At 32.2% G+C, this 8,806-nt stretch overlaps 1 non-coding gene and 1 pseudogene across 1 annotated transcript; one reads left to right on the top strand and one right to left on the bottom strand.

Annotated features, from left to right (window-relative positions):
* Window positions 1–442: 442 nt before the first annotated feature.
* On the bottom strand, window positions 443–515 carry Trnav-aac (transfer RNA valine (anticodon AAC)). Its single transcript has one exon. It is a non-coding gene; the product is annotated as a tRNA-Val (tRNA).
* Window positions 516–6,491: 5,976 nt separating this feature from the next.
* Window positions 6,492–8,551, top strand: LOC126781549 (uncharacterized; annotated as a pseudogene).
* Window positions 8,552–8,806: the final 255 nt, after the last annotated feature.

Genomic DNA, 8,806 nt, shown 5'->3' with positions numbered 1-8,806 from the left:
CGATAAGGCTGCGTCAAACGTTGTCATAGTTACAGTTTCTGCTTCGAAACTTTTTTTTGGTTAGATTTTAAGGATATTTCAGAAATACTTAAATGTTTTTAAAATGTCTTAATACAGCTTTCCGAATATCACTTGAACTTGCTTGAACGAATTACACTTTTGAAGTGAATGGAATATTTATTAATGTGAAATTAGCGCGCCTTGGGGATAAGAGCGACTCGTGTCGTGCGCCGTGACGGCCAACGGCATGACGCTGTTACATTTCGCCCTCCCCATTGTCGCTAATAATAAAATAATTAAGCATTAACAAATAAAATTACAAAGTTACGAAATTACGAAATTTACGTTCATAACGACAAAGCCACATAAAGTAAACAATTATTTTACACGCAAGAACAAATTATTAGACTATTAATTAAAATAAAAATTAAAACAAAACATATGTTTCCGCCCGGGATCGAACCGGGGGCCTTCTGCGTGTTAGGCAGATGTGATAACCGCTACACCACGGAAACTTGAAGAGAGGAGTTGGATTATACATTGTTATTGGATGATATCGTAAAAGAGAAAGTTACATACTAGTTACGTGAGTTTATTGCTGGGCTTGTCAATAAATAGTAGCAATATTTCTTGTCTTGAATAAACTAACGATATCATTACTAGTTAATAATATGGCCCTTGTGATAGAGCAAATCGACATTAAACTGTCATAGTTTTCATTTCATCTTATTTACATATGAATTATTATATTAAGGTTGAGAACTTAACACAAAAACAAATCAATATTAAAAATACTATTATTAAAATCATAATCGCGAGGAATGATGGCAAGAATGTTATCAGTATCACCTCACTGTAATATTTTTTTGCTAAACTTATCTATTTATCTTAAATTAAATTAGCTTATTGCGAATAAAAGCGTTCACCTTTTAATCATATTTTCACAGATAAAAAAATATTATATAGTTTTAAAAATCCCTTTATTCCTCTCTTTTTTAAGTACTCGAATATCAATAATACTATTTGTCCAATGTATGAAGCGCTAATTAAAATTTTTTTTAAATTAAAAAAAAAAAGCAATTAACTTGAAAGTTAATTAAAAATGATTGTTCGATTAATCTTTGTTAACTTAACTATAACAAAAAAAAGATTTACGATCGCGTCAAAAACTTGATCACCGAAACAGAGTGCCGATATCTCAAAGATCACAAGTGTCGAAAGTTTTTCGACATAATTAATGTTTTTTTTTTTTCTATTTTGTGTTGTTCTTCGAATAGTACAATTATAAACAACAGTTGTGTCAGTTAATACCATAGAACTTATAAAACACATATACACAAATTCATAATTTTTTAAATCAAAATTCGTTGTCAGTCACGATTATTGTTCATAAATTCGAAAATATAAATTATTTTCCATTTTTAGTAGCTGTTTATTATGTTATATTATAGTGTGTGGACATTAAACAGTAAATATGTTTATCTTTTTTAGTTTTATATTAAATAATTTTTAACATATGAAACTTAATAATATGTAATAATAATTAACACTTTTTATATTTCAGATGTAGTACAAAACTGTTAAGACAAAACTTAACCAATGCAAATTACGTTCTTTTAATGGCAAATTAGTTTTCGATTCAAAATAATTCATTTCAGCATAGCATATTTATTAAGTGTCGTAGCCAAAATCCGGTCAGGAGGACCAATTTGGCGGCATTTTTCATATTTATCTTAAAACATATTAAGTAGGTAGAATACGCTTATCTTACGATATACTTTGATGAACTAGTTATTTAGTGAACCGTAATCGTTATGGCAAATTTGAGAAAAACAAATTACGTAAATATAACTGATTATGACGATATGAAAATATAAATTCAAAACAAGACTATCCCGCCAAAAAACGAACTAAAAATAGAAAAACTGTAGTACTAGTGTCATTCGGGATGATGTAAGAATTCTAACGATACCCAATGCATCGATTCAGATATTAGTTATAGTGGTATAAAGAAACTTAATTATATATGTATGTATATGAATCCTGAAAACATTACCCCCCTTATTTAGGCAGTTTAAAAAAGGTAGTAAATTGTTTGTTCATTTATTCATGCATAAATCTTATGACGATAACTTATTTCATTTCAATTGTCAAGTACAATTAATATAGTACGAGTACTATAATTGTTCCACCAATGATTTCGCTGTAACAATTTTCAGAAATTCTTAGCTAGACTTACCGCACTGACATGTTTGTGCAGCAATTTGATACTGAGACAAGGGTTGGCAATTTTCCTTATTTATTGCCCTACGAAAATTTATGAACGCCTCTTAAGCCTTGTTAGGACGCGGACTTTTCATATGAGACCTTATGCGGAGTCGGGTTTTTATATTAATTTAGATAGTCTTATAAATGAGGCAAATTTATCGTTACTATTGTGAGACAATGAATTGTACATATTCTTGAACATCGCGAACAAGTTTTAAAGAAGTAAGACAAGTTATTAAATATAATAAGCCCATTATTTATAATTATCTTTATAATGTGAAGATTTTACTAAATTTGGTTAAAAAAATCGTTTCTATTTAACCTCACCTATAATATCACTTGCCAGGCGTCGAGACAAAATATTGTTATAAGATATAACTGACATCAAGCAACGGTCAGTTTATTTATTTAAAAAACAATAAGGTATACATTTAGTATTCTTAACTTATGGACACATTACAATTACGTAATTAGTTAATGGGTACAAGCGCCTGAACTAGTGTTACGTGTCTTCATTTTGGTTCATCGATAATATATGACATAAAATTTGTTCAGAATTATGAAGGTCCTATCGATAGTATAAACCGTAATGTTATTATAAATTAAATTAAATTTGAGCCGAATTCTTAAATATTCATTCATATTGTATTCAATTGTAAATTTTATAGAACTAAGTAGCTATTACGTCTTGCTTACGTAAGAAGTATTTGAAAATTCTTCCCTAAATTTAAAATATTATTTATATCCTATAAAAATTCAGTTTCCTTTAGTCTGAATAAAAGTTTTATAAAGATTAGATGCTTGACCCTTATACCCCAGGGCTGTAAACAATGAGACTGTCTCCTGTCCCGAGGCACTGCGACCTATTACCACTGAAAGCAGAGCAAGTTGTATTACCATTTTTATAGCAGTGCCTGCAAATTATGCAGATTGGCATCGTAGCAAGTAAGATGCGTGGCGCGAGCTACAAAATTCAGTTTTAAAATGCCCTTTGTGTTCCAAGCAATTTTAAAATGTGCAGTATTTTTAAGTTTCGTGTAAAGCGCTTATCCATTGAGTGTATACTTTGACTAATGGTGTTAATGCTTTGCATATTTAGCTATGAAATCACTCTATTTTTATTATTTATAATGTATCTAAAATATATCATTACAAGTAAAGCTTATATAGTGAAAGGATGAATGAAATTTAATTTTTTTAATTTTGATTTGGACTATTTTTTTATATAGTATAGAAAGGCGGACGAGCATACGGGCCACCCGATGGTAAGTGGTCACCAACGCCCATAGACATTGGCATTGTAAGAAATGTTAACCATCGCTTACATTACCAATGCGCCACCAACCTTGGGAACTAAGATGTTATGACCCTTGTGCCACTAATTTCACTGGCTCACTCATCTTTCAAACCGAAACACAACCATACCAAGTACTGTTGTTTTGCGGTAGAATGTCTGATCAGTGGGTGGTACCTACCCAGACGAGCTTGCACAAAGCTCTACCGCCAGTAAATTTTATTATATTATTTAATTTTATTATTATTTCTATAACATTTTACATCGAGATGTTTTTAAAAAACGGTAATATAGCAATATATCGCTTCAGTTTTTAGGTAAATACTGTTGAGAAAATGCAATTTTCTGTGTCATGTCTGTTTCGTAACGTTCTGTGTCAAAGGCAAATTCGTAAGAGACTTCCTCAGGACGGTCCTACTGACCAATCAAAATACATGGAATCTTATTTTTGTTTGACTAGTAGGTACTAGATCTCACAAGCAAACTAAATAAAAAATTTATAATGATTGTCTTTCTAATTGTTTCGGGCGAAAAAACTCATATTCATTAATTATAGGCATTTACTTAGAGAGAGTGACAGATAAATGATTAATTATGTCCATAGCTAAAATATAATGTGATAGAAATATAAACATAGATATCGATACTAAAGCTAAAACACAGATTAAACGATGTTTATTCTGGTGAAAATATTTGTATCAATGTGAAAAAATGCAATTTCTGTTATGTCAACGGTCCTAAAAATGAAAAGCTTTTGATTAAGGGAGGACGCAAGAGAATTGTCCATTTTGCTCGCAATTCCTCTTTGAGCCGCACTTAATAGCATTTTTGAGCGAGCGCAGCGTTAATCTACGCAGACTATTTTCAAATTGGCTTATTTGTTTTTTATTTCATAAGTTAAAAAGCGTTTATTTAGCGGTAGCATAATTTTGATCTATTATATGATAATAATAGTCTACTGGTGGTAAGGCTTTGTGCAAGCTCGCTGGGTAGTTACCACCCACTTATCAGATATTCTACCGCAAAACAGCAATACTTGGTATTATTGCGTTCCGTTTTAAAGGGTGAGTAACCTAGTGTTATTACAGGGACAAGGGACATAACATCTTAGTTCTCAAGGTTGGTGGCGCATTGGTGATATAAGCGATGGTTAACATTTCTTTCAACGCCAATGTCTATGGGCGGTGATAACCAAAATAATAAAAATGGTGTCACCTTTTTTATTATTATCAATGTAGTCTTTTAATTTTATAAATCAAACATTTTTTTCATTCTATTTCTTACATAATTTATTTTATGTCGATTTTCGGTTTTATTTTTTTTACTTGATAATAAATAAGAGGTTGTAACATTTATGTTAAGTGGATCGTACTGAGATCGTGATTTTGAAGAATTCGATTTTCGTTTTCTGTAAAATTTGGAGCTATTATATAAAATATTACAGTCAAATTATTAATCGACCTACCAACAAAATATATGTTGCCTATTTTGTATTAATTCAATTCTTAAATTGCATTAACGGACTTAATATTATTATAAACATGATCATTTAAATATAAATTTGCTTTGAAACGATATAACATTTTAAAAACTTTGATGTACTATAAAAAGTATGCAGAGTGATTCAAAGTCAGCGACTTTACAGACGCTTCATGGCTCTCGGCTATTTGAGAGCCACGTAGCGTTTCCAAAGCACACTCAACGCTTTCGCGATCGAGGTGTGCAATAATTGTTCATGAACGATGCGGGATGCACAAGAACAGTTAGTAACGGTTATGACTTCTCTTTGTAGAGCGAGTACAGTGATAATGTATTCAAAGCTACTACTATAAATGTCTGTTGTCTCTACGTATCTTATTGCCTTAAAATCTAGTGTGAGTACGACAGAATAATGGTCCTTGGTAATTTAGTAACACATTTATTATTTTTGGCCTTAAAATCCAGGGTTCTTGCATCTTGCATTCTATTGCGTGGCTTTGTTACACCAATATCATTTTCTTATATTGCTTGTATAATCGGTAATTCCTGTGACAGTTGAGAGCGGCTTAAAATGTTTCAGAATCTAAACTAATATTATAAATACTAAAGCAACTCTGTGTGTCTGTTACAATTTCACGGCTAAACCACTGAACAGATTTTGATGTCATTTGGTATGAAACAAGCTTGAAACCTAAAAGGCGTAGGCAATTTTTTTATAACAACTGTTATCAATTAATACTTCCAGTCCTGCATATACGGCTAGTTCGGGTACATCTTGATGATTATTTATAAGTATAGATTAAAACTTCTGTTTAACAATTTAATTAGTAATTTCATAATCAAATAAATAGTTGATTCATATTTGTTTATACTTGGAACATTTTATTATATATTATTCTATTTATTAATGGCGCCTTCTGCTTGTCAGCTTCCGGCGCAATTAATAAATAGTGCTTATTGTTTATTTATATTTTCTCAAATTATGTCGATTAATCAACGCTATAATAATTTCGTTTTATTATGTATAATGTAAGGATTAAGCTACTAGAATCTTATTTTACTGATCTGGCTAGGTTATCTGCTGCTTATCAACTTCCGGTGTAATATATTAATCTTTAATATTTAATGTTACATAATCCTGTATTATTAAATAATAGTTGTCCGTAAATAATCATTAGAATAATTAAGATAAACAATGTTTAATATTATCTTTTAAGTTTGTAAATTTAGTATTAAATTAGGTCAAGATGTTTTTGTATAAATACCGCCAGTTTAAATATATCGGGCATTGGTATTGTAACCGTTGTAACGAGCATTACAAGTGTTTTCTTATATAACGTATCGTCATTTTCGCCGCCACCCTGGTAATCCACCTTCTATACTTCAGAAGTGGGATAATGTCTGGCCCATATATCGACGGACTTGGTACGAAGAAACTGAGACGCTGCGAGAACGCTGTACTCGACAGCGACGAATCATCAAGTTTTTTTTTCTTCATCCGATGACGAAGAGATCTTGGAGAAACACAGGCGATATAAGAAGCGGCGTGTCACCCAAACCGATGCGGAGGTTATTCCAACGTTCCGACCGGATGAAAAATCTAGCAACGTCAAGGGATGGTTGCATAAGATCGACCAATTGGGCGACGTGTACGGATGGGACAACAAAGATCGACAGTTCATCATGCAGATACGTCTTCGAGGGTCGAGAATGTACACCACAGCAACTATACTACGGGTATTTGTCGTCATTGGAAAACTACAGACAAATTGAAGCCAGCCATCCGCGACCGACTACCACGTGGCGAAGAGCGGACGCCGTTGCTACAATTGCAAGAGGGAGTGACTTTCAACCGAAGAAATGTTACGCCTGTCAAAGAGAAGGTCATGAAGCAAAGGACTGCAAGGTGCCACGCTGCGAAGTGTGCCATCGCCCGGGTTACACGTCTGCCAGCTGCTGGCATGCGGCCAGCTCTTCACACCAAAAAGTAAGTGATGTTTTATTTACAACATATACATAGATTTGTATAAAAAGGTAGTAGCAATTAATGGTTGTAGTCTCATCGCATACATAGATACGGGCAGCAAATTAAATATTCTCACTATGGCATATGCTGATAAGCTAAAATTAAAAATTCAGCCGTCCGTTGTTACATTGAGAGGTTTTGGAGGTGCACATTCGACCTCTTTGGGAACATCCCACGTGGATGTTCACATAGACAATGTTGTTCTAAGTGGATTCATAGAATTAACCAATTACGATATAGCTGATATAGATTTAATAATCGGACAATCAATGATAAATCAACCTAATATCAGTTTAATTATATCACAAAATTCTGTTAAATTTATTGGTAGTAGTGATACTTTTAATAGTACTCTTAGTGATATAAAACTATGTGATACAGACTTTATAACAAAATTTCCAGTGTATTTGAGACACAGTTGTATAATACCACAACAAAGTGCTGCTTTGGTGCAAGTTTATCTCGATACTAATAGTAATGAAACATATCTTGTGAGTTCTGTATATGTTGAGTTAGGCTGTATGTCCTATGTAATTTTAGGGGGACTTGTAAGGTCGAAAGATTGCTTTTTAAAAATAATTAATATCGGAAACGAAGTTATTGAATGGGAACCGAATAGACTAATAGCACGCGCGGAAATTGTTACTGATAAACATGACAGTTTACAAAGTTATGAGATTTATAGAACAAAAACTTGTGCAGAACAAATATTGTATTGATAAAAATAAACTGTTATACAAAATATTTATCCATACTTTCTATCAATTATCCGATAAAAAAAAATCGAACTACTTTAGGATAGAGGTTGTATAAATTACATTAAATAAAAGCCGGGTGCTGTGTAATAAAAAAAAAAAAAAAAAGAGATATAGGATAAATTGAAGCTGTGTGATGTAGAACAAATAAAAGCTGTGTGATGTAGGATAAATTAAAGCTGTGTGATGTAGAACAAATAAAAGCTGTGTGATGTAGAACAAATAAAAGCTGTGTGATGTAGGACAAATAAAAGCTGTGTGATGAAGGACAAATAAAAGCTGTGTGATGTAGGACAAATAAAAGCTGTGTGATGTAGTACAAATAAAAGCTGTGTGATGTAGGACAAATAAAAGCTGTGTGATGTAGGACAAATAAAAGCTGTGTGATGTAGGACAAATAAAAGCTGTGTGATGTAGGACAAATAAAAGCTGTGTGATGTAGGATAAATTGAAGCTGTGTGATGTAGATCAAATAAAAGCTGTGTGATATAAGATAAATAAAAACTGTGTGAAGGAGGACCAATAAAAGTTGTTATCTAGGATAAACAAAAGTTGTATACTTAAATTAGATAATACAAGATTTAATTACGGCTTAGACATGTCAACTTCAGGTGCCGTACAGCAGCGACAAACCAGGCGCCAATAGCAGCGCTGATCGCCGTGGGACACGGCATACACAGGATGGCCGAATGTTATCAATTAATACTTCCAGTCCTGCATATACGTTAGTATATGCAGCACTGGAAGTACACTGAATGCAGCTAGTTCGGGTACATCTTGATGATTATTTATAAGTATAGATTAAAACTTCTGTTTAACAATTTAATTAGTAATTTCATAATCAAATAAATAGTTGATTCATATTTGTTTATACTTGGAACATTTTATTATATATTATTCTATTTATTAATGGCGCCTTCTGCTTGTCAGCTTCCGGCGCAATTAATAAATAGTGCTTATTGTTTATTTATATTTTCTCAAATT

The sequence above is a fragment of the Nymphalis io genome, chromosome 1 (assembly GCF_905147045.1).
Source record: "Nymphalis io chromosome 1, ilAglIoxx1.1, whole genome shotgun sequence".
In the NCBI taxonomy this organism is placed as follows: Eukaryota; Metazoa; Arthropoda; class Insecta; order Lepidoptera; family Nymphalidae; genus Nymphalis; species Nymphalis io.
This window is presented reverse-complemented; position numbering and strand designations above follow the sequence as displayed.